This window comes from Oncorhynchus nerka, unplaced genomic scaffold (genome assembly GCF_034236695.1).
Source record: "Oncorhynchus nerka isolate Pitt River unplaced genomic scaffold, Oner_Uvic_2.0 unplaced_scaffold_2082, whole genome shotgun sequence".
NCBI classification, from domain to species: Eukaryota; Metazoa; Chordata; class Actinopteri; order Salmoniformes; family Salmonidae; genus Oncorhynchus; species Oncorhynchus nerka.
Window position 1 is genome coordinate 45,170 of NW_027039241.1, and position 6,290 is coordinate 51,459.

A 6,290-nucleotide genomic window follows, 5' to 3' on the forward strand; every position below is an offset into this window, starting at 1 on the left:
GTTTCTGACCGTAGGTCTCACTTGGGGCCGCTCTAAAGTGGGACATCACTGTCCTATAATCGGTCTGTTTTGGGCTGTCAATCATTGTCTGTTCCCAGGCTTTTGCCTTGTCTGTCCACAAAGATGAAGTGCAGGATCGTTTTAGTTGGAGTTCCTCAAATACACCAGATACCCAGAGACTTAAGTGTCTGTTAAATGGCTGCCATTTTAAACTATAATTAGTTTTGAGTGAATGGAGTTTTTTTTTATATCAAAGGCTCACAATTACTTACTGGCTCCATGTGAACACTGGTGTTGTTATTTTTACATGTTTTGAGAAGTAAAATGGTCCTGCACTGATGTGGCTAGAAGCAGTTGACTAAACCGCTGTCATTACTTCATCTATTCCCTGATAAAAGAACCGATTTACACTTCTCTTGGGTGGGCTATGGCCTTGGACGTTCCAGTTGATGGTCATGTTCCCCTGCTCAGACGTTGCATGCATCGACCAGTGATTGCATGCCACATCATCGATAATGTGGTTAGCTGATGCGTTGTAAGATCTAGCATGCGTTGGCAAGGCCTGGGCAGAGTAACACGCCATGTCTTTACTGGTTCTCAGCAAAGAGTGGAGCAAGAGTTTGGGATATTCAATTTGACCTCTGAGGATAATTTCAATCAGCAAGATGAGATTTAAGGGCGGGCACAGCTGAACTGTTGCCATGGTTCAGCTCTATAGGACTGTTTTAATGCTGACCTCATTATTGACTAGTCATTTCTGGTTTGACTCATGGCCAGTTTGGTCAATCACTGACTCACCCTCCTATGTGTAATTAACTAAGCTACCAGCTCTAAGAATATTCCTTTATCTCCCATTTGTGTACTTTTAAAAACTGTAAATAAATGAAGTACTTTGTGTACTACCCTGTGTGCTTTCATTTTCAAATGTTATTTTTTTGTATGTATGGATGTTTTAATGTCTACCACCAGACATGCACACTATGATTGCCCTAAACTGGGGCACCTGATGGGAAGAGAAAGACACCCAAAAGACAAGTGGAGATGAAGGACTGTGACCCAACCTGGGGAACCCTCACCAAGAAGATTAAGATAATGGGTGTAATGCCAACCTAGAGATGGTGCTAGTGGGGCACCTATCTAGGATATATAAACAGGTGCATTATGAGTGTCTGATTAGGATGTTGTGACCTGTCACATGTAATACCTGAGTAAATGATTATACTTGCATTTTACCTAACTCTCCGACGTGTGTTATTCACATACACATAACATGGTGTCAGAAGTGTGAACCCAAAGCCAAGCACTAAGGAAAACGGGATAAGGTATGTGGACAATGTAATCACTATCGGATAAACGCAAACAAGTGAGCGAGGACGACAAGCCTGCAGTGTCAGTCAAATTCCGGTGCCTAGCGCCATGGATATGAAAGGCGATTTGTATCAAAACAACCAGTTTTGTGGGAAAATTAGGAAATTCCTACAGGTTTAGATAAAAATGAACGCCATATGCTTCAGCGTCACCTAGATCTGGGGAAGAGGATAGAGCAAATCCAAAGAAAATCCTTGACATTTTAAACCCACTCGTAATGTGATTTATGAAATATTTGTATGTGAACAAACTCAAGCAGAGATGTCTGGTCCATATGTTATGAGGCTGCGTCAATTGTCTGATTTATGTGATTTCGGGTCAATGAGAGACGAAATGATCAGAGACAAGACTTGTGATTGGCTGTAAAGGTAAGAGCAAGTATGCCACGCGAACCCCAATTTACCCTGACCAAAGCTATAGATTTATGTAGAGCAAGCGAACAGAACCAATTTTTAAAAATGAACAGAATCTCAATTATGCCACTCGGAACAAATAGAGACCATGTCGATAAAAAATGGAAACAATTCATCAAACAGTGATAAGGCAGAAAAATACTAAACATGGGTGCATGTACTGTAGATCAACACACGCAAAAGCCAAATGCCCCACATATTGCTAATTCTGTGGAATAAAATGAAACATTTTGCTAAAGTGTGCAGACAAAGACAAGGTAAGCCTGTCAATCTGCTAGAACACGATACATGCAGTGATCATAATGCTGATGAAGAAGTGACATGCTATACATGACAGACTTTGAACAATTATGTTCAAAGTTAAATGGTAACTGATTTAATCCAAGCAGCACTATCAAACGCCAGCTAGACAGTGGCTCAACTGTTAATATACACAACTACAGAGACTTTATGCAAGTACTGCAGGATGGAGATGCAAAGCCACAACCAAGCAAGGTATGATGGCTCAGTTATTACACCAGTAGGGGAGTGTGAACTACAAGCCAATCATTTTTTAAATTTATTTTACTAGGCAAGTCAGTTAAGAACAAATTCTTATTTTCAATGATGGCCTAGAACAGTGGGTTAACTGCCTGTTCAGGGGCAGAACGACAGACTTGTACCTTGTCAGCTCGGGATTCGAACTTGCAACCTTTCGGTTACTAGTCCAACGCTCTAACCACTAGGCTACCCTGCCGCCCCCATGATGGGGAAACGTGCTAAAATTCCAAGTGGTGAAAACCTTGCAAAAGCCTCTCCTTTCAGCAGAAACATGTGAAAGATGAAGTTGCTACAGCTCAAACACCAACATTCATCATGTCAGCACTAAAGAAAAACAAAAGGCCCCATCAGACTTGAACACCTGAGGCAATACTGAAACAGTTTGAGGACATTTTTGAAGGATGGGGTTCTGCCAGGTGAGCTTCACCTGGTGGTGGATGAGTCTGTTAGACCAGTTCAACAGCTTCCCACTGAATCCCTATTCCACTGAAGGAAAATATACTGAAGGCTGTTGATTCATTACGAAGGTCACCAAACCTACTAAGTGGATAAGCAACATGGTTGTGGTGGAAAAGCCTGGTAAAATAAGAGTCTGCCTTGATCCAAGTGCCCCGAACATAGGGCACATTACCAAATGCCTGCCATTGAAGAGATACTGCCAAGCCTGCCAAAAGCAAAAATCTTTTGGTTATGGATGTAACAAATGGGTACTGGCAGGGTACGTTTGAATGAAGATAGTAGTTACCTCAGAACATTTTGGACCCACAATGGTAGATACTGATGAACAAGGTTACCTGTTAGAGTGAAACCAGCTGCAGAGGAATATCAGCTTTATCAACATGATGCACTTCAGGGACTGCCAGGAATAAGCGTCATAGCTGATGACATCCTGGTATACGGCTGTGGTGCCACGATGGAAGAAGCAGTACAGGACCATGACCACAACCTGACTCAGCTCTTACAAAGAGTAAGGGAAATTAATCTAAAGCTGAATAAAGACCTCAGTATTACATACATGGGACATGTTTTGACAGCAGAAGGCCTGAAGCCTGACCCCAAGAAAGGTGGAGGCAGTACAGCAAATTCCCCACCTACAGACGCAAAAAAGCAGTGCAGCGACTGCTTGGTTTTGTAAATTACTGTCTGACGTATGTGTGAGCCATTGTGTTGGCTGACCAATAAAGTTGTGCTGTGGGCATGGCTTCCTAAACATGAGGCTGCATTGGAGCAACCAACCAATACTGAGGTACTATGACCTCTGAAGAAGTGACCCTACAATGTGATGCAAGTAACAAAGGCCTAGGGGCAGCTCTCCTGCAGAAGCGGCAGCCCATTGCATTTGCTTCAAGGACATTGTCACCCACAGAGCAAGGATATGCCCAACTTGAAAAGGAGTGCCTCGCCATAGTGTTTGCCTGTGACTGTTTTGATCAATACCTTCATGGTGGGGCCTTTATCACGGGGACACTGATCACAAACCTCTTGATGTTATCATCGAAAAACCTCTTCTGTCTACCTAAGCGACTTCAAAGGATGTTAAAGCTTCAGCGTTATCAACTACAGGCAGTATACAAGAAAGGAGTAGAGCTTCACATTGCAGATTTCTTGTACAGGGCAGCACTACCAACAACTAGTCACCTGCAATATTGGACAAATGAGACAGTATATGCTCTACAGGCTGAGGTTGAAGATGTGAACCATGCTACTGATCAAAACATCTCCCCGCAGACACCGGATGCTATTAAAGCTCAACAGAGGACAAGACTTCTTGAATGCTTCTGTTTTTTTATCCTAAGAGGCTGGCCGGACACAAGAAAGAGTACACCCATCCTGGTGAGGGACTACTGGACATAGAGACAAACTCACAATGCAGGAAGAGGTCATCTACAAAGGCGACAGGATGGTAGTGCCAGAAACTCTACGCCCAATGATTCTCTCTTGTATACATGCTGGGCACTCAGGGGTCGAAGCCAGTCTCAGGAAAGCCAGAGACTCAGTATTCTGTCCCAACATGACCCAAGAAATTAAACATTTCGTGGCTGTGTGCAGCATATGTTATGCTAATCTACCTAAGCAGCAAAAGGAAACGCTGCAGCCACATGACATGCCAACATGTCCTTGATCTAAAGTGGGAATGGATCTGTTCACAGTAAAGAACGTTCCTTTTCTGATTATACTGGACTACAATTCAGATTTTTGGGAGGTGAAGAAAGTGATTGACACAACAGCCGCTTGCATCATCGACTGTTGTAAGCAGCAGTTTAGCAGATATGACATACCTGACAGTGGTGTAGTTACGGATAATGGGCCCCAGTTCACGAGTCAAGACTTTGCATTGTTTGCAAAAGCCTAGGAGTTCATCATGTGACGTCCTCACCCTACCAGAGTCAGTAATGGTAAGGCGGAGTCAGCAGTGAAAATAGCAAAGACTATGCAGGAAGACACAGATGTGTGACAAGCCATTTTGGCATAGAGAAATGCGCCCAGTTCAGGAGAGCATAGGGCATAGGAGGGCCACATGGGAAGGCCACTGTGAATATCTTCTAGATGGTGTGGGCAGGGCACATAATGAGGAGACGGGGAAGATCTCTGCCAACCATGCCTTCACAATTTCAGGAGGCTGTGGAAGAGGAAGGAGAGGCTCCCAGAGTTGCCTAACATCCCAGGAGTGCCAGGAGAGGACCTGAGGATACCAGAGGTGCCCAACATCCCAGAGGTGGCAGGAGAGGACCTGAGAATACCAGAGGTGCCCAACATCCCAGAGGTGCCAGGAGAGGACCTGAGGATACCAGAGGTGCCCAACATCCCAGGAGTGCCAGGAGAGGACCTGAGGATACCAGAGGTGCCCAACATCCCAGAGGTGGCAGGAGAGGACCTGAGGATACCAGAGGTGCCCAACATCCCAGAGGTGGCAGGAGAGGACCTGAGGATACCAGAGGTGCCCAACATCCCAGAGGTGGCAGGAGAGGACCTGAGGATACCAGAGGTGCCCAACATCCCAGAGTTGGCAGGTGGGGACCTGAGGATACCAGAGGTGCCCAACATCCCAGAGGTGCCAGGAGAGGACATGAGGATACCAGAGGTGCCCAACATTCCAGAGGTGCCAGGAGAGGACCTGAGGACACCAGTAGTGCCCAATATGCTACCGGTGCGACACACTAGGGCAAAGGCTAACATAAGACCTCGCCAGCGGTACGGGGATTATGTCCCTTAAGACATTTACATTTACATTTAAGTCATTTAGCAGACGCTCTTATCCAGAGCGACTTACAAATTAGTGCGTTCACCTTAAGACATCCAGTGGAACAGCCACTTTACAATAGTGCATCTAAATCTTTTAAGGGGGGGTGAGAATGATTACTTTATCCTATCCTAGGTATTCCTTAAAGAGGTGGGGTTTCGGGTGTCTCCGGAAGGTGGTGATTGACTCCGCTGTCCTGGCGTCGTGAGGGAGTTTGTTCCACCATTGGGGGGCCAGAGCAGTGAACAGTTTTGACTGGGCTGCGCGGAAACTGTACTTCCTCAGTGGTAGGGAGGCGAGCAGAGACTTGGAGACTTGAAAGTCTGACGGAAGGACACGGAGAACGTCAGGTAAAGTCATACATTTTTTTTATGACCATCTTCTTGAAACCGCATGAGGCTTAGTGCCACGAAAAAGGATTTAAAATAGCGAAACGATGGACAATGATTTTTTTATCCTATAAAAAAATACTTTATGTAAATAGTTATTTTCACTGTGGTATTAAAAATGGTATGAAGTGCTCGAGTTAATTCTATATGAAAAGGGAGGACGTTAAGATAATGGGCATAATGTCAAACCAGAGATGGTGCTAGTGGGGCACCTATCTAGGATTTATAAACAGGTGCATTATGAGTGTCTGATTAGGATGTTGGGACCTGTAACATGTAATACCTGAGTAAATGATTATACTTGCATTTTACCTAACTCTCCGACGTGTGTTATTCACA